This window comes from Rhinatrema bivittatum, chromosome 1 (genome assembly GCF_901001135.1).
Source record: "Rhinatrema bivittatum chromosome 1, aRhiBiv1.1, whole genome shotgun sequence".
Classification (NCBI taxonomy): Eukaryota; Metazoa; Chordata; class Amphibia; order Gymnophiona; family Rhinatrematidae; genus Rhinatrema; species Rhinatrema bivittatum.
Window position 1 is genome coordinate 410725760 of NC_042615.1, and position 18613 is coordinate 410744372.

General features: G+C 49.2%; 2 protein-coding genes across 12 annotated transcripts in view; one reads left to right on the plus strand and one right to left on the minus strand.

Moving 5' to 3' along the window:
* The window catches only part of IDUA (iduronidase alpha-L-), a 914728-nt gene that overhangs the window by 509627 nt on the left and 386488 nt on the right, over nucleotides 1-18613 (minus strand). The window lies entirely within an intron of this gene.
* SLC26A1 (solute carrier family 26 member 1) overlaps nucleotides 1-18613 on the plus strand; it is a 290173-nt gene that overhangs the window by 21269 nt on the left and 250291 nt on the right. For both annotated transcript variants that reach the window (XM_029602326.1, XM_029602318.1), the window contains one exon: nucleotides 17356-17494. The gene's annotated coding sequence lies outside the window, so the exon portion shown is untranslated. The remainder of the gene's footprint in view (nucleotides 1-17355; nucleotides 17495-18613) is intronic.

An 18613-nucleotide genomic window follows, 5' to 3' on the forward strand; every position in this document is an offset into this window, starting at 1 on the left:
GAGAAATACAGTTGATTGAAAAGGTCGCACCAAGCAAACAATTGATGTTTTTAACCTATAAATGTATCTTAATGTTAAATTCGAACCGCCTAATATTTCCTAACATACAGATAGGCTTAACTTATCCACATTCAGGCCGATACAGTACAGTGCGCTCCAACGGAGCGCACTGTTAGCCTCCTCTTGGACACGCGTTTTCCCTTACCCCTTATTCAGTAAGGGGAGGAAAACGCGCGTCCAACCCGCGGCACCTAATAGCGCCCTCAACATGCAAATGCATGTTGAGGCCCTATTAGGTATGCACGCGGGATACAGAAAGTAAAATGTGCAGCCAAGCCGCACAGAAAAGCAGTAAAAACTGCTTTTCTGTGCACCCTCCGACTTAATATCATGGCAATATTAAGTCGGAGGTCCCAAAGAGTAAAAAAGTTTAAAAAAAAAAAAAATTTGAATTCGGCCTGCAGCTGTCAGGCCAAAAACCAGACGCTCAATTTTGCCGGCGTCCGGTTTCCGAGCCCGTGGCTGTCAGTGGGCTCGAGAACCGATGCCGGCAAAATTGAGCTTCGGCTGTCAAACCTGCTGACAGCTGCCGCTTCTGTCAAAAAGAAGGCGCTAGGAACGCGCTAGTGTCCCTAGTGCCTCCTTTTGCCCATTTTTACCGCCTGGCCTAATTTAAATACAGAATCGCGCGCGCCGGGAGAGCGGGCGGATGACCTGCCTTGTTGCCGAACTCGTAGTGCTGTTGTTTTAGCCGCTCTAGTTGGAAGGCAATTTTACCAAGCTCTAAATTATGTACAGCCTGTCTCGCTTCCTTTAGGGGGCCTAAGGTATGCTCGTCTAGAGAGCGTTTATGCTGTATTTCCAATTGGTTAATTTTTTCCAATAGCACAAGCCACTCATTATCTCTATCCTTCTTTACTTGTGCCACTCAAGCTATTATTAAGCCTCGAGTATAGGCCTTTAAACTGTCCTATAGTATCCCAGGGGTTACTTCCCCATTATCATTTCGACTAAGGTAAGCCTGAATTTTACCTTTCAGATGTGTCACAAAAGAGCTATCATCTAGAAGGCTATCATTTAGATGCCAAAATTTAGTTCCCTCCTTCATCCCCCCAGTATTCAATGTTATCCATAGGGGTGCGTGGTCTAACCATGTAATATTACCCAGGTCTGCTTCCTTGATGGAACCCACTAGCTGCTTGTCTATGAGGAAGTAGTCTAGTCTGGAGTATGATTTATGTGGGTGGGAGTAGAACGTATAATTATGTATAGTGGGGTTACGGAGCCGCCAGATATCAGATAGTCCCCTGTCCATAATAAGATGCTTAAGGGCCTGCCTGTGTATCCTACCGCTGCAACAGCCTGGGTGAGAGTTATCTAAAGATGGATACCTAGTGAGATTGAAATTCCCCCCTACAATCAGTGGGCCCTCTGACCACTCACTTATATTAGATATTTTGGTCAGGAAAGCTGCCTGATCCGTATTGGGGGCATATACATTCAGCAAAGTGTAGATTTTATTATGTACCTTCACCTTCATCAGAAGGTACATAATTCATACTCCACAATATTTATGATGAACAGAAGCTGCCACATGAAATGTTTGAGGGTACCCCTTAGACACTAATAGCCGCTCATACCGCTTAATGAAGTGAGTCTCCTGGCAAAAGACTATGTCTGTGTGTAATGCTGTCATCTCCCATGTGAACACCTGCCGCTTGTATGTTTGCAGTCCTTTCACATTAATAGAAACAATCTTTACCATCCCCATGGTCTAGTCTTTACTCACCTGCCTACTATGTACCACTTCTGGTGTCCCCTCCACCATGAACTAAAGGATTGTCCCAGCCCTGCCTCGGAACCTCTGTGTACCACCGGGGTTATATTCAACTTACTTGTTCCCTTGCTCCTCAGATTGCCCACCCCACCCTCCCCTCCCTTGTCTAATCCACATGTTCCCATGTGGGATCTTCCGTGGAGAGTATTGACGTCACCACCCTCCAGTGTGGCCCGTAGCCCCTCCCCCCTCCTCCCCCGCTTAAATTAAATCATATCAGTAACATCAACTTTGTAAGGGACAAGGGATCCCTCCCCCTCTACCAGCTTTGTTATTAATGCAGAACCGCATAATTCAACTGACTGCATCCTGCTATGGATGAAGATGACCCGGACATGTTATATACTTCACAGTCTTAGGTCAGAGTAAAGTCCTCAGGTGTTCCCTTCTGGCTTCTTATCCAGGATCCTGAGAAGCTGTCGCTGGCCCTCCTGAATGTCGTCAAAGACGCCGGTCCCCTTTGTCCACTCACTTCCAGTGAGGCCGCTCCATTCTATGCGTCCCTGTCGGGTTCTCATTGTTGTCAGTTCTCTTTGGGCCCACTAGAGGTATGTCTGCCTCTCGCAGGATATCCTCCGTTTCGGATACCTGATGGATCCTCGAGTTAACTCCGTTGAGTGTGAAAGAAAGGCCAAAAGGGAATAGCTAACGATAGCGAATACTGTGAGAGCGCAGAGCCTAGTTGATATCGCAGAATTCCCTCCTTTTTTTAATGTTGGATATGGCAAGATCCTGAAATACCTCAATTTTGTGATCCTGTCAGGTTATAGTTCCACTTTTCCTTACTGCTTGAGCCACCCTCTCTGACTATAAAGCTGAGGAAACAGGCTATGATGTCCCTTACCTGATTATTGCATGTGTTCCCCAAGCCTCTATGTACTCGTTCTAAGACCACCTCCTTGTAGTTTTCCTCACAGCCTGTTGGATATAGAAGCAGGTTGCAAATATCTCTGACCACTTCAAAACAATCATTATATTCCTCCGATTCTGGTACGCCACGGAATCTCAAGTTAATGCGACACGATCTGTTTTCTATATCTTCCATATGCAGAAGTAATTCTTCCTGGGCTTCTTTCAATTTTTTCTGTTCCTCTCTCATTTTACGGACCTCGGTTTGTTGTTCTTCCAGGCCCGTTTCTACTTCCTCCACTCTTCCTCCAAGGTCTTTGATGTCATTTTGCATAGTCTCTACTATGACCCCAATTTCTCTCCGGAACCGGGCCATATCACCTCTCAGTTCCTGGAAACAGTTCTTAAATTCCTGCCTCGAAGGTATTTCGGTGCCCTCCGTATCCGCCATCATTTTGTCCCCGGTCCCGACTGCTGCCACCACCGCCGTCGATGCGAACGAAAACCTGTTCAGGTCCGGCTTTTTTTTTGGCGGCGTCATGCTGGACTTTCCGTGAGTCTGCTATAGGTTTTCTGTGCTGCCCCGAGCTCCGAATTTGCAGATGGAGAGAGATTGTGGGGCTGGAAGGCTCGAGCCACTAGTTTAGGAGGCCATCTTAGCGGGTGACGTCACTGCTCTCACCCCATTTTGTTTTCCTTTTATTTGCTGTTCATTTCATTTTGTTTCATTTATTCAAAATGAAATGCATAACAAATGAAACAAAAACATAAAATGAAAAATAAATGCTGGATCCAGGCAAAGTTAAAAAAAAAAAAAAAAAAAATCAGCCCTCTAGGACTCTGAGCCACTCCTGACCCTCCATGCCACACCTTATCCTATCTGCATATCTTCCATGTGCAGCAGTGATCCCCAGATGCTCCTGTTCCACTTGCCCTGGTTTTCAAAATGGCTGCCAGTTGACCTGAGACTATCATCATTATTTTGTATGGCAGAATCTGCTGTACAACATTATGGTGTCAGCCCTGGGTCAACTGGCAGCCATTTAGAATACCATGAGAGGCAGAGTAGGAGTGACTGGGGATTAATCATGCTCATAGATGAACCTCGGATGAGATAAAATGTGGAATGAGGGGTTCTGGGAAGAGTTCAGGGGTTGCTAAGAAGGTAGCTGGGTTTTGCCCCAGGAAGTGGCTGCTGGCTGTTGAATTTCATGAACCCTTGAGCTGGCTAGGACAGGTGATGGCACACCGTGGGTCGCACAGGGCAGGAGACCGGTTGAATCTTCACCACTGGAAGCCCGAGATCCCCCCAGGAGCAGCCCGTGAGGACCAGAGCCACTTGGACTTATGTGTGGTCTCCTGTTGGTGAGTTTCTGAAGAGGAATCACAGAATCCTGAGGAGGACAGAAGCTGGAACCAGGAGACCAACTGGAACTTCACCACTGGAAGCCCGAGGTCCCCCCAGGAGGAGCCCGTGAGGACCCGAGCCGCTTGGACTTAGGCGGGGTCTCCTGGTCGGAGCAGAACAGGATACCACGAAGCAAGCTGAAGTCAAAAGTCTGGAACAGAGGCCGAAGGCAGGAGCCAGGGGACGAGCCGAAGTCAGAAGCCAGGAATAGAAGCCAAGAACAGAAGCCAAAGTCAGAAGCCAGGTACAGAAGCCAAAGTCAGAAGCCAGGAACAGAGCCGAAGTCAGAAGCCAGGAGACGATCTGAAGCAGAGAGAACCTTGACGCAAGGCAAAGAATCAGACGTGCCGCAGGGTTTAAATCCCTTCCGGCGTCTGACGTCCCTCGGGGGCGGAGCTCCAGTTTCCCGCTCTGGTCCCTTTAAACTACGTGCCCCAGCACACACGCGCGCATGTGCCTAGGGGGGCAGAGCCAGCACACACATCAGTGGCGTCTCCCTTGCAGAGGGAACGCCGCGCGGAGAAGCCAGCCAGGCCCCAAGGATGCCGCTGCCACTGCAAGGCGCCCCAGGGTAGGTGGGGACCAGCCCACGGACCTCCGCGGGTCAGGCGCACAACTGTACCCCCCCCTTTTTTCGCCCCCTTCCTGGGGGCCTCGGCTTAGCAGGGTGGTTTAGGTGAAACTGGTGGAGGAGGGATTTATCCAAAATATTGGAGGCAGGCTCCCAAGTATTCTCTTCAGGGCCATAGCCCTCCCAGGAGAGAAGATATTTCCATCGTTGATGATGGAATCGTACATATAACACCTCTTTCACCTGGTAGATGGTGTCTTCTTGAGCCACGGAGCTGACGGGTTCAGGGGATTTGTCGTGGAAAACTGACAAGACCAAGGGCTTGAGCAAGGATACGTGGAAGACGTTATGAATCCTTAATGTGGATGGAAGATGAAGACAGTAGGAGACAGCGCCCACCCGTTCTATCACTGCAAACGGACCAATGTATCTTGGTGCCAGGCGCATAGAAGGAATTCGCAGGTGAAGATGCTTGGTACTCAGCCATACCTTGTCCCCCGGGAAAAACGTAGGAGCTGGGCATCGCAGGCGGTCAGCGTACTTCTTTGCAGTAGCTGCAGCGCGTTGCAGTCTTCACGAGTGGACCCCCAAAGATTCCGTAATTGTTGAACTGTGAGTTACATGGCTGGAGATGGCACCACCAAAGGCAGGGGCAAAGGAGGCCTGAGTCGTCTCCCGTAGACTACCTGAAAGGTGGACATGTTGGTAGCAGAATGCCTATGGTGGTTGTAGGAGAATTCTGCCCATGGCAATAAAGCCACCCAGTCGTCTTGTTGGTCTCCCACAAAGGTTCGGAGGAAGGCTTTTAAGGTCGGTTTGTGCGCTCCACTTGGCCATTGCCTTGGGGGTGAAAAGCCGTGGTAAAGTCCAGCTGGACCCCGAATTTCTTGCAGAGTGTTCTCCAGTACTTAGCCATGAACTGCGGACCTCGGTCTGAGGCAATATGAAGGGGGAGTCCGTGTAAGCGAAAGATGTGCTGAGTGAAAAGACTTGCGAGTTCGGGTGCTGTTGGTAACTTAGTGAGGGGCACAAAGTGGGCCATTTTCGAAAACCTATCGACCGTGACCCATTTTACAGTCTTCCCCTCCGAGGGTGGTAAATACATTATGAAGTCGGTAGACAAATGGGTCCATGGCTCGGTGGGAATGGGTAATGGTTGGAGAAGGCCCCAGGGATGACCAGGCAGAGGATTCTGTCGAGCACAGGTAGGACAGGAACCACCAGTAGTATTCGGTCAACAGGTCCAAAGTCCGAGCGACTCCTGAATAACCTGCGGTCAAAGAGTCGTGAGCCCATGACAAGACTTTCTTTCGCAGATGAGCAGGTACCACTGTCTTGCCCGTAGGAACCACCTCTGAAGCTGCAAGAAGGACTTTGGCTGGGTCGAGGATATATTGAGGCAGGTTGGGGTTATCCTCCGTTTCTGTAGTGCGAGAGAGGGCATCTGCCCGGAAGTTCTTGGAAGCTGGCCGGTATCGCAGGAGAAAGTTGAACCGGCTAAATAATAGGGACCATCGAGCTTGTCGAGGGTTGAGGCGTTGGGCTCGGCACAGGAATTCCAGGTTCATGTGGTCGGTATAGACAATCACAGGGAGTAGGGCCCTTTCCAGCCACTGGCACCATTCTTCAAACGCTAGTTTAATGGCCAATATCTTCTTGTCCTCTATACTGTAATTCTTCTCAGCAGGTGAGAACTTCCGAGAGAAGTAGGAACATGGCAAGGATTTGCCCCTTGTGGAAATTTGGCTCAGGATAGCCCCTACCACAAGGTCGGATGCATCTCCCTCCACAATAAACTGACGCTGAGGATCTGGGTGATGAAGACAGACAGAAGTTTTTACTCCTTGTTAAATGTAACTTTATCTTATTCTCTTCTCTTGTTAATTACTTTTATTTATTGCTTCTGTTATACCCTTGTTTTATGTAAACCGATCCGATATGGTTTAATTTACTATGAAGGTCGGTATAAAAAACTGTTAAATAAATAAATAAATAAATAAATCTTGAAGAAAGACTGTCTTCAGCTCCTGGAAGGCACTTAGCGCTGCTGGGGACCAGTTCTTAGCATCAGCTCCCTTCCTGGTAAAGGCAGTAAGTGGGGCCACCATCCGGGAATAATGGGGTATGAACTGGCGGTAAAAGTTGGCGAAGCCAAGGAAGCGTTGTAGTGCCTTGACCCCCACTGGTTGTGGCCAATCCTTGATGGCCGCTACTTTATCTGGGTCCACGTGGAAGTCCGTGGAAGGGACAATATATCCGAGGAAGGGCAACGATTCTTGTTCGAACTCACACTTCTCTATCTTGGCAAAGAGATGATTGTCGCGAAGCTTCTGTAGCACTTGTCGCATGTGTATGCGGTGCGTGGACAGGTCCTTAGAATAAATCAGTACATCGTCAAGATATACTATGACTGAAGTATGCAACATATCCCTTAACACCTCGTTCATTAGGTTTTGGAAAACCGCAGGGGCGTTGCATAGACCAAAGGGCATAACCAGATACTCATAATGCCCGTCTCTTGTATTGAACGCAGTCTTCCACTCGTCGCCTGGTCGTATCCTTACCAGGTTGTACGTGCCCCGAAGGACCAGCTTGGTGAAGACCTTAGCTCCTTGCAGCCGGACTAGCAGTTCGGGAATCAGAAGCAAAGGATATCTATCACGTCGTGTGATGGCGTTAAGGCCCCTGTAGTCTATGCAGGGTTGGAGTGACCCATCCTTCTTTGCAACAAAGAAGAACCTGGCTCCGGCAGGGGAATTAGAGGGCCAAATGAAGCCCCTCTCTAAATTCTCCTGGTTGTAAGAAGACATGACTTGGGTTTCAGGGAGAGACAAGGGGTAAACCCGCCCCTTGGGAGGTATAGTGCCAGGAACCAGGTTTATGGCACAATCAAAGGGCCAATGTTAGGGGAGAAGTTTGGCCTTCACCTTCGAGAAGACATCCAAGTAATCCAGATATTGCAGCGGAAGTGCCACAGGCATGGTCAGAAGTGGGACACTGGGTCGGGGAATCGTCGCCAGGCAGGAGGTGAAACAAGATGGGCCCCAAGATGCGATCTGAAGAGTATCCCAGTAGATAATGGGGGAGTGTTTCTGAAGCCAGGGTAAACCCAAGATGATGGGGTGAATGGATTTCTCCAGTACGAGAAATGAGATCTCTTCAGAGTGCAGGAGGCTGGTACGTAGAATTAAGGGTTTGGTGCAGATGGAGATGCTACCCGGGAGGGGAGTGATGTGGATTGAAGACACTCGGAGTGGAGGAAGTTGGGGTTGGACCGCAAGCTGTAACTGCCAAACAAGATCAGCGAGGATGAAATTCCCTCCTGCTCCGGAGTCAACCAAAGCCAGCGAATCGAAGATACCTCCGGGGTAAACGAGGGTAACCGGTACGTTACATGGGGAGGCAGAACATATTACCTAGGGTTAAGCTCCCTGATGAGACCTAGGTTCTGGCATTTCCCGGTCGCTTGTCCCACTGGGCTAGGAAGTGCCCCTTGTTGCCGCAGTATAGGCATAGGCCCTGGGTGCGGCAATGTCTTCTTTCCTCTTGCGAGATTGGGCCAAGCCCCAATTGCATGGGTTCTGCTCCTTGGGCGCTGGTGGAAGCAGAAGAATGGGGCACAGGTCGATGAAATGTAGGCCCCAAGTTACCGGATCTACGACCAGACCTCCCTTCACGGAACCGATGCTGGATTCGGCGGTCGACCCTTCCTGCCAGGTCGATCATGCTGTCTAGGTCATCCGGAAGGTCCCTTGCCACTAACTCGTCCTTGAGACGTGAGGACATTCCTTCCAGGAATATGCCGTGAAGACTGTCGTCCCTCCAGTCTAGTTCAGCGGCCAGCATGCGGAATTCGACCTCGTACTCTGCAAGGGAACGGGTGCCTTGGCGCAACTGGAGTAACTCGGCAACCACTGTGAGTTTGTGAGCAGGCTCGTCAAAAATGTGTCTGAAGGTGGAGATGAACTGTTCCAGGTTTCCAAGAATGGGATCCTTATGGTCCCATAACAGGGAGGCCCAGACTAGGGGCTTCCCGTCTAGCAAGGATACAATATAGCTGGTTTTTACCAGGTCAGTCGGAAACTGAGAAGGCAGCAGGATGAAACGTATGTAGCACTGCTGCAACACTGATTCGCTTCCCCTGAGTACCTGGACAGCACTGGCAGTTGTGTGGAAGTCGCAGGTCCGGAACTGGGCAAGGAAACCAGTGCAGGAGGTACTGCTGCAGGTGTGGCATCCAGAAGGTTGGCCAGCCTCTCTACTGTCGCTGTCAGGACATCTGGGCAGTGCTGCTGCAGATGCTGGGCAATTCCGGGAATGGCCTAAAGGCCAGCCAGGTCAGCCGGGACCATGGCCTTGCAAACTGTTGAATTTCGTGAACCCTTGGGCCGGTTAGGACAGGTGATGGTGCACCGTGGGTGAGCCCACAGTGGAGGTCGAAGCCGGGAGGCGGCACAGGGCAGGAGACCGGTTGAATCTTCACCACTGGAAGCCCAAGATCCCCCCAGGAGGAGTCCGTGAGGACTTAAGCAGGGTCTCCTGGACGGAGCAGAACAGGTTACCACGAAGCAAGCTGAAGTCAAAAGTCTGGAACAGAGGCCGAAGGCAGGAGCCAGGGGACGAGCCGAAGTCGGAAGCCAGAAACAGAAGCCGAAGTCAGAAGCCAGGAACAGAAGAACAGCAACTAGCAACTCTGAAGCAGAGAGAACCTTGTTGCAAGGCAAAGAATCAGACAGGCCGCAGGGTTTAAATCCCTGCTGGCGTCTGACATCCTTCGGGGGGCGGAGCTCCAGTTTCCCGCGCTGGTCCCTTTAAACTACGTGCCCCAGCGTGCGCACGTGCCTAGAGGGGCAGAGCCAGCACAGACATCGGTGGCGTCTCCCTCGCAAAGAAGCCAGCCAGGCCTGAACAGGCCTCAAAGACGCCGCTGCCACTGCGAGGCGCCCTGGGGTAGGTGGGGGACCGGCCCGTGGACCTCCGCGGGTCGGGCACACAACACTGGCAACTTCCATAACCTGACTGGAGTGCCATGAAGTCTGCCTACTCAGCTGTGTTACTGCAGTCTGCTACCTGCTCACTTAGCTGCTTAAAATTTTGTGCTGACTGCAAGTTCCTGAGGCTAGTCCTATCCATCATCCTGACATCACTTCCAGGTTTGCATCTCCTAAATACTGAACTGATGGGGCAGCATGTTTGCTGCCAAAGGGTTGTTATGCTTGGCGGCCATGGGAACCCGCGGCCTGCACTTCACTCACCCGATGCCACACTATGGCAGTCAGGCCAGCCCCATGCTTCCTTGTGGTGGTGGGGAGCCACCGCCACTCTTCTTTACAGCCCCGAGCTGCCAGCCCAAAGCTGCCGACTACGTGGCCCTGAGCGCCAGCCCAACGCCACTGACCCCTGCTTCCTCGCAGCTGGAATGCCGCTGACTTTCCCTGCACCCAGTGTCCTGCGACGAAAAAGTGCCCACGGCCCTCCCTGATGACATCACTGCCTAGGGACTATGTAAAGCTGGTCCCTGCCTTCACCCAGGGCCTTGTCAATAGGTCTCCTTGCTCCTGAGAAGTGGATTGCCGTTCCTGAGTTCCTCCCATGTTCCTCGTCTCCATCCTTCGTTCCTTGGACTGATCTTGGCTTTAACTTGGACTGGACCTTGACCTCAAGCCACACCACCTGCCACGACCCTTGCCTGAAACTTGACCATAAGCTACGTCACCTGCCACAATCTTTGCCTGGAACTTGACTATGAGCTACGCCGCCTGCCTTGACCCGTGCCTAGATCCTGACCTCAAACTTCACTGCCTGAGCCAAACCTCAGCCTGCGCCACTGTGTCTCTTCTTCCTCCTGGATATCCATCTCTGCAGAGGTCCCACATTAGTCCAGCCAGCCCCGACACCTGAGGGCTCAAGAAGGGGAATGTGGGCTGGTAATGGTGAAGCTCCAGCGGAGCCTCTTTTCTCCATCAGCCTTGCCTACTGACAGTGGGGATATATGGGGCCCCTCCCCACAGGTAGCATCAACTCCCCCACGGTCCAAGGGTCCATCAGCAGAACAGATTGCCAAGGCCATGGACCCAGCGAAGGCCTCCAAACTGCAGGCCATTCCGGGCCTGGCCCAGAAAATTCAGGAGCAGCAACGTATTCTTGAAGCTCTAGCGGCCTCTATGGAACACGTCAGAATCCGTCTAGACTCCTCTGTTCCAGTGGGAATGACAACTCCATCTTCTCCAGTGCCCACTGATCTGGTGCCTCTCCAATGCTCCATCATACTGCTTCCAGCTCCTCCCCACTATTCCAGGGAACCTCAACACTGTCAAGGCTTCATTCATCAGTGCAAAATACACTTTTGTCTTCAAGCAACTTTGTTTCCAGATGATGCCAATAAAACGACCTATATTCTTTCCTTGTTGGAGGGTAAGGCCCTCCCCTGGGATTCTCCCCTGTGGGAGTGCTCCAATCCCATCCTTCTGGGCCTTCTCTGGTTTTTGGAACCCTTCAAAACCATGTTTGATGACCTGGGTTACCTGGCTGCTTCCGGCTGTGAACTCCTCCACATCTGCCAGGGTAGCCGTTCTCTTTCCGACTACACTATCAAATTCTAGATCCTGGCCATGGAACTCCATTTTGGAGAGGAATGCCTTCGCTCCATCTTTTTGGATGGATTGGCATCGCGAATCAAGGACAAACTGGCAGCTCGGGAGCTCCCAGTCTCTTTAGACTCCCTTATAGAGTTGGCCAGTAGGATTGACCATCGCCTCCAGGAACGGTCCCGAAAACTACAACACTCTAGGAAGCATACGGCCATCACCAATTGCCCTCAGCATCCCTTTCCACCTCAAGGATCCTCCCCTGCCTCTAGAACCCTGACAGAGGAGCCAATGCAACTGGGCGATGGCCGGCTGACTCCTGAGGAATGTCTTTGGTGCCGCCAGGCCGGACTTTCTCTACTGTGGCGAGGCTGGTCAATTAATAGCTCAATGCCCGGTAAGGCCGTTAAACTCACCGGGGGACTGTTCCTAGGCTTCAGCTCTCCAGTTCCCCCATTGACGCTCCCAGTCACACTTTAGGTGGGCACCCAGGAATTCAATATGCTGGCCCTAATAGATTCTGGGGCAGGTGGAAATTTCCTCATGATGGCCCTAGTGGAACACCTTCAGATTCCCACGGAGGCCTGCCCAGTTCTTCTGATTCTCTCCTCCTCCAGGGAGATCCTCTCCCAGGGAGAGTTACGCATATTACTGCTCCCTTGAAGCTTCACACTGGATCTCTTCACACAGAACACCTGGCATTTCATGTTCTCGAAAAGTTTATTTATCCTGTGGTTCTTGGATTACCCTGGCTCCAACAATATTCCCCTCAGTTTGATTGGATTCTCTTCAATTGTCCCATTGGGGTCTGGAGTGCCAGACGACCTTTTAGACAAGTTAGCAACTTCACCTTGCCTAACCACAATCGAGGTTCCACCTGGTCTTCCCTGGCAGTATGCGCAGTTTGTTGATGTGTTCTCTAAGAAGAAAGCTGACATCTTACCTTGACTTCGCCATCAATCTGCTATTCGGTACCAAACCTCCTCAGGGTAGGGTTTACCCCTTGTCCTTACCTGAGACAAAGGCTATGTATGAATATATAAAGGAAAACTCGGATAAAGGATTCATCTGCCACTCTACTTCTTCTGTAGGCACCGGCTTTTTTTTTGTGGCAAAGAAGGATGGGAACCTCCGCCTGAACGCCATTACCCGGAAGGACCATTATCCTTTGCCTTTGATCTCGGAGTTATTTGACAGTCTGCAAGGGGCCACAATTTTCTCCAGATTGGATCTCCAGAGGGCATACAACTTAGTCAGAATTCGATAGAAATACAAATGGAAAACAGCTTTCAACACCAGGGACAGCCATTATGAATATTTGGTCATGCCGTTCGGATTATGCAATGTACCAGCTGTCTTCTAAAACATGATGAATGAGATATTCAGAGATCTCTTCTATGAGTGTGTAGTCATATACGTAGATGACATCTTAGTCTTCTCAAAAGATTTGGATACCCATCGCCAAGACGTCTCTCGAGTTCTCCTATGTCTTCGTGATAACCGGCTGTACGCCAAACTCAAGAAATATATATTCGAGGAAGAAAGCCTCCTGTTCCTGGGGTACATAGTCTCCAAACAAAGATTTCATATGGACCCCGAAAAGCTCAAGTGCAAAAAGGACTGGCTTCAGCCTAGCGGATTGCGAGCCCTAAAGAGGTTCCTTGGCATTGCCAACTACTATCGCAGCTTCATTAACAATTAATCTAAGTTGGCAGCTCCGCTCACGACCCTGACCTGCAAGAGGGCCAATGACAAACTGTGGCGACCTGAGGCCATGACGGCTTTCCAAGAGTTAAAGGCTGCTTTCCTCCAGGAACCCTGTCTCCATCACCCAGATCCACAGTGTCCTTTTTTTGTGGAAGTAGACACCTCCTCCAAAGAGTGGAGGCCGTCTTGAGCTAGTACTCGACCTCTGGAATCTTGCATCTTTGTTTCTTTTTCTCTAAGAAATTTTCTCCAGCTCAGCGTAATTACAGGATTGGCGACAAGGAGTTACTGGCTATCAAGCTTGCGTTAGAAGAACGGCGCCAGTAGTTAGAGGGGGCTCAGCACCGTATCACCATCTATATTGACTATAAAAATCTTGAGCACCTCCACCAGGCCCTGTGTCTGAACCCGCGACAGGCCTGTTGGGCACTTTTCTTCACCCGCTTCGATTTGAAACTCAGATACAAGCCCTCAGCCAAAAACGTCTGAGCAGATGCTCTTTCTCGCTCCTTCTTGACCGTAGATCCCTCTGAACCATTCTGGCACATCATAGACCCTCTAAGGGTCCTCCTCACCTCCACCATGACTATCCCTCCAGGGAAGATGGTTGTTCCTCATAAGCACCATAATAAAGTGTTAAGCTGGTCCGTCCCACGATTCCCGCAGCACAGGCCACTCTGGACAAATCCGGACCCTTGCATTTCTCCAGCAATTCTACTGGTGGCCCAACATGCAGAAGGATGTTTGGGCTTATGTGGACTCTTGTCCTATCTGTGCGCAGCAGAAACCTTTGGAGGGATGACCTTGGGGGCTGTTACAGCCGTTGCTGGCCCGAAGGTACCTTGGACTCGCATCTCCACCAAATTCACCATGGATTTACCCCTCTCAAATGGCAACACTATCATCTTGGTGGTAGTTGACCATTGCTCTAAGATGATGCACTTCACACCATTGCCTGGTCTTCCTAGGACTCCACAATTAGTTCAACTCTTCATCCATAACATATTTCGCCTCCACAGACTTCCCAAATACATCTCTGATCGTGGCACCCAGTTCACCGCATGACACTGGAAATCCCTATGTAAAAAATTCAACATCACACTGGATTTCACTACAGAATATCATCCGCAACCTAATGCTCAGTCTGAACGGACTAATCAGACACTAAAACATGTCCTCTGGGCATATGTCAACACCCGACAAGATGACTGGGTGGCTCTGCTTCCCTGGGCAGAGTTCACCCACAACTTTCATCCTTGCATTGCCATGGGTGCCTTTCCATTTCAAATAGTTTATGGCAAGCAGCTATTACTGCCTCTACCGCGTCTGTTAAGTGTCCCTTTTCCTGCAGCCCAAATGACAGCAGAAGAGTTGAAAAAACTCTGGAGCCATATGCAGCAGATACAGCAAAAAGTGGGCCTAAAGGCCAAAAAATTTGCTGATCTCCATCGCAAACCTGTGCCTTAGTTCAAACAAGGGGAAAAAGTATGCCTCAGCACCTGTCATATCCGGCTCAGAATTCCATCGATGAAGCTCATTCCACAATATATTGGACCATTTACAGTGCTCCGTCAACTGGGACCAGTAACATACCAACTCCGCCTGCCCGCTTCTCTAAAGATGTACATAATTCCTTCCACGTCTTTCTCCTAAAACCTTGGTACTCTCCTGGCCGTCTTGAAGGACATCAGAACCTCAGAAGATAGCCTTGGAGAGTGATACCACATACCAGGTACGTGAAATTCTGGACATAAGAAGACATGGCCGAAGATGGGAGTACCTCCTCTCCTGGGAAGGATTCGGCCCGAAGGAAAATACCTGAGAACTTGCCTCCATCATTTTGGATAAAATGATCAACAGTTCCATGCCTCTTACCCCAGGAAGCTGAAATCCTCAGGAAGGGGGCTTAGAGGAGGAGATATTGTTAGCTTGCCATCCACGGGAACCAGCAGCTGGCTTCACTCACCCAGCGCCACACTATTTCAGTCGGGCCAGCCCTGAGCTTCCTGGTTGCAGTGGGGAGCCACTGCCACCGATCTTCTTCGTGACTCTGAGCCACTAACCCAATGCTGCTGACTCCGTGGCCCTGAGCTGCCAGCCCAACACTGTTGACTCCTCCTCCTTCGCGGCTGGAGTGCCGCCGATGCTGCCACTCTTCCTCGCAGTCCTGAGTCGTGAGCCCAATACTGCAGACCCCTGCTTCCTCATGGCTGGAATGCCTACTTCCCCTGCACCCGGAGTCCTCCTAGGTGCGCGCACGTGCCTCTCTTCTTTATTTAAAGGGCCCGCAGCGGGAAAGTGCCCATGGCCCTCCCTGATGACATCACTGCCAAAGGACTATATAAGGCTGCCTTCAGCCAGTGCCTTGGCAATAGTTCTCCTCACTCCTGAGAAGTGGATTGCCATTCCTGAGTTCCTCCCGTGTTCCTCGTCTCCATCCTTCACTCCTCAGACTGATCTTGACTTTGACTTGGACTGGACCTTGAGCTCGAGCCACCCTGCCTGCCACGACCCTTGCCTGAAACTTGACCATGAGCTATGTCACGTGCCATTACTGTTGCCTGAAACTTGACTACGAGCTATGCCGCCTGCCTTGACCCGTGACTGGATCCTGACCTCAAACTTCACTACCTGTGCCACACCTCAGCCTGCGCCACTGTGTCTCTTCTTCCTCCTGGACATCTATCTCTGCCTAGGCCGCATGTAAGTCCAGCCGGCCCTGGCACCCGAGGGCTCAACCTTAGGGGAATATGCGCTGGTAGTGGTGAAGCTCCAGTGGGGTCTCTGCTCTCCATTAGCCTTGCCTACTGATGGTGGGGACCTGTGGAGCCCATCCCCACAGGAAGCATCAACTCCCCCAGTCCAAGGCTCTACCAGGGATGTAAATTCGAAGGGGGTTTACCCCTTGGAATGTCCCTTAGCACTGCCCTGGAGCATTTATCAGAAATTGTCATCCCACTATGGCTAAAAATAAGAACATAAGAAAATACCATACTGGGTCAGACCAAGGGTCCATCAAGCCCAGCATCCTGTTTCCAACAGTGGCCAATCCAGGCCATAAGAACCTGGCAAGTACCCAAAACCTAAGTCTATTCCATGTTACCATTGCTAATGGCAGTGGCTATTCTCTAAGTGAACTTAATAGCAGGTAATGGACTTCTCCTCCAAGAACTTATCCAATCCTTTTTTAAACACAGCTATACTAACTGCACTAACCACATCCTCTGGCAACAAATTCCAGGGTTTAATTGTGCGTTGAGTAAAAAAGAACTTTCTCCGATCAGTTTTAAGTGTGCCCCATGCTAACTTCATGGAGTGCCCCCTAGTTTTTCTACTATCCGAAAGAGTAAATGCTTTCTACTATCCGAAAGAGTAAATGCTTTCTTATTCTACCCTATCACTGTCTTATCAGGGTGAAGACAGACTTTTAAATGCCTTGGAAGCATCCCTGTCAATCTTATTCTGATTTCTCAAAGTTTAACTATGAAAATTATTGGTGGCCTGATTACTATCCATGTTGGTCAGCCACATTCTTTCTTTTAGAAATGTTTAAAATTCCTGTGACAGGAGACAGGTGCTGTTGTCTAAAATATAACTTGATTCCCAGACATCAAATTTTAATCTGTTGTTGGGAAACGCCAGCATCTATTATATTCAATTACAAATAATGGTTAGTGTGAATTAATTCTTAATACTTCTGTTTTTCAATACCAACTTGCCAATAAACCAAAAATGTTTTTAATTGCGAGGAAAAGACCTCGGTACTGGCAGGACTTTTAATATAAGTGTAAATAAAAAGAAAGGGTTTTTAGACCAGCGACTGTACTAACCGGATGTGGATTCAAAGTTGCACTTTTCATGCCAGTACCATGTTTTTTCCCAGAACATTCATTCTCCAATAAATTTTCATTGGACATATATCGGTCCTTATTTTTTATCTTGGGAGATGTTGCATTTTTAATTGATCTAATTCAATGTATTTCATTTCCATTGACAGATCACTAATAGTCTTGGCTTTTGAAAGTTTGTGAGACTGTAAAAGATAAACTCTGTGATGTATTTTAGGAATTTAAAGGTTATAGATACCAAGGTTTTGGCTGATTTGTTAAATTTTCCAGTGCTTTCTGCTGATGGCTGAGTTCAAATTTGGAACTTTCTTCTCTCTTATGCTTTTGCAAGAATTAGCGCCACTTAAGACATGCAGGTTTTAATCTTCTCGCTACTCCCTTTAGTACCACACTGGGTTAAATATTTACTAAAATAATGTTGCCATTTGGAGAAGTGGAGAAGGATGAAATTACAGTATAATCTCCAAGTCTAGAAAATTGTCCAGGGGGGATCTCTTGCACTGCTGCCTCACTGCCAGCTAAAGTCCTCTGACTGCTGTCTACTGCAGGCCCTTCCTTATTATTCAACCACAGCAAAATATAATGACCCTCCTCAGCATCGGGGCCTTTCAGCCATCTTCTTTCTACACCATGGGGCACCTCCAGGATTATCAGCAAGCATCCCTGACTGCATTCCTCCTGATCAATGTAAGTAAAAGCATTTGATTAAAAAATTTATTCAGAGGCTGAGGGAGATAAAAAGTAAGAGAAAATGCTAGTGAGTTAGTGAATGAGGGTGAGAAAGAGTGTGTGAGTGTGAGAGAGAGCGTGTGAGTGAGCCAGAATACATGCGTGTGAGTGTGAGAGAGAGAGTATGAGCGAGCATGGATGTGTGTGTGAGTGAGTGTGGGGGAGAGTGTGTGAGCGAGCAAGCATGTGTGGGAGTGTGAAAGAGCAAATGTTGTGAGTGAACGTACATATGTATGAGTGTCAGTGTTTGGGACTGAGCCCCTAACTAATGCACAACAATGTCATGGTGGCTGGAATAAAAGCTCATACTGAGAATGGGGTATTTTTTATACTTATTAGTGTTTTATGTGTTTGCTATTGTAAAATATTTTATTGCTTTTTGGGAAATGTTTAAAAATATATACGAGTTTTTAATTAATGGATGTTCTATTCATCAGCTGTTTTGAAATATTCTTTTTATTAATATGGGTTTATTATTATTGATTTATATTTCTTGATTTTATTTTTTATTGTTTCATGTTTTCAATTGATAAGCAAGCTGCATTAGCCATGCTTTCTTAGGTGACGTCATCCGACGGCACACAGTCCAGCATTTTCTCAAAGTTGCAGAGCTGTGATGCTCTGCTCATGCACGGCAGTTCCCACGCTAGTGTCCTGCTCTGGTCTCCTCGGTTCTTTTTTATCTGCGTCACAGTGCAGGCATGAATCTTCTCTATCTCCTTAATCTCGTTTTTTCGCAATTGTGATACTTTTAAGTACTAACCATGGCAGAAAAGAAAGTTCTGGGATTCAAGTACTGTCAGTGCGGACACATAATGTCTGCTGCTGACGGGCACCACTATTGTTATCTGTGCCTCAGTCTGGAGCATGACCATGCAACTTACCGCCATTGGGATAGAATGTCCCCATGAGCACAGTGTTAGCGGGCTGCAAAAATTGCCAAACTCTGAGAGACAGATCATGAGAACCTCATCAGGAAGCTACACTCCCTCCCCTAGATGCTCCATGCACTCCTCACCAGGTCCTGAACCACACTAGCACGAGAAACATAAAAGAGTGGCATCCACTGGACCATGT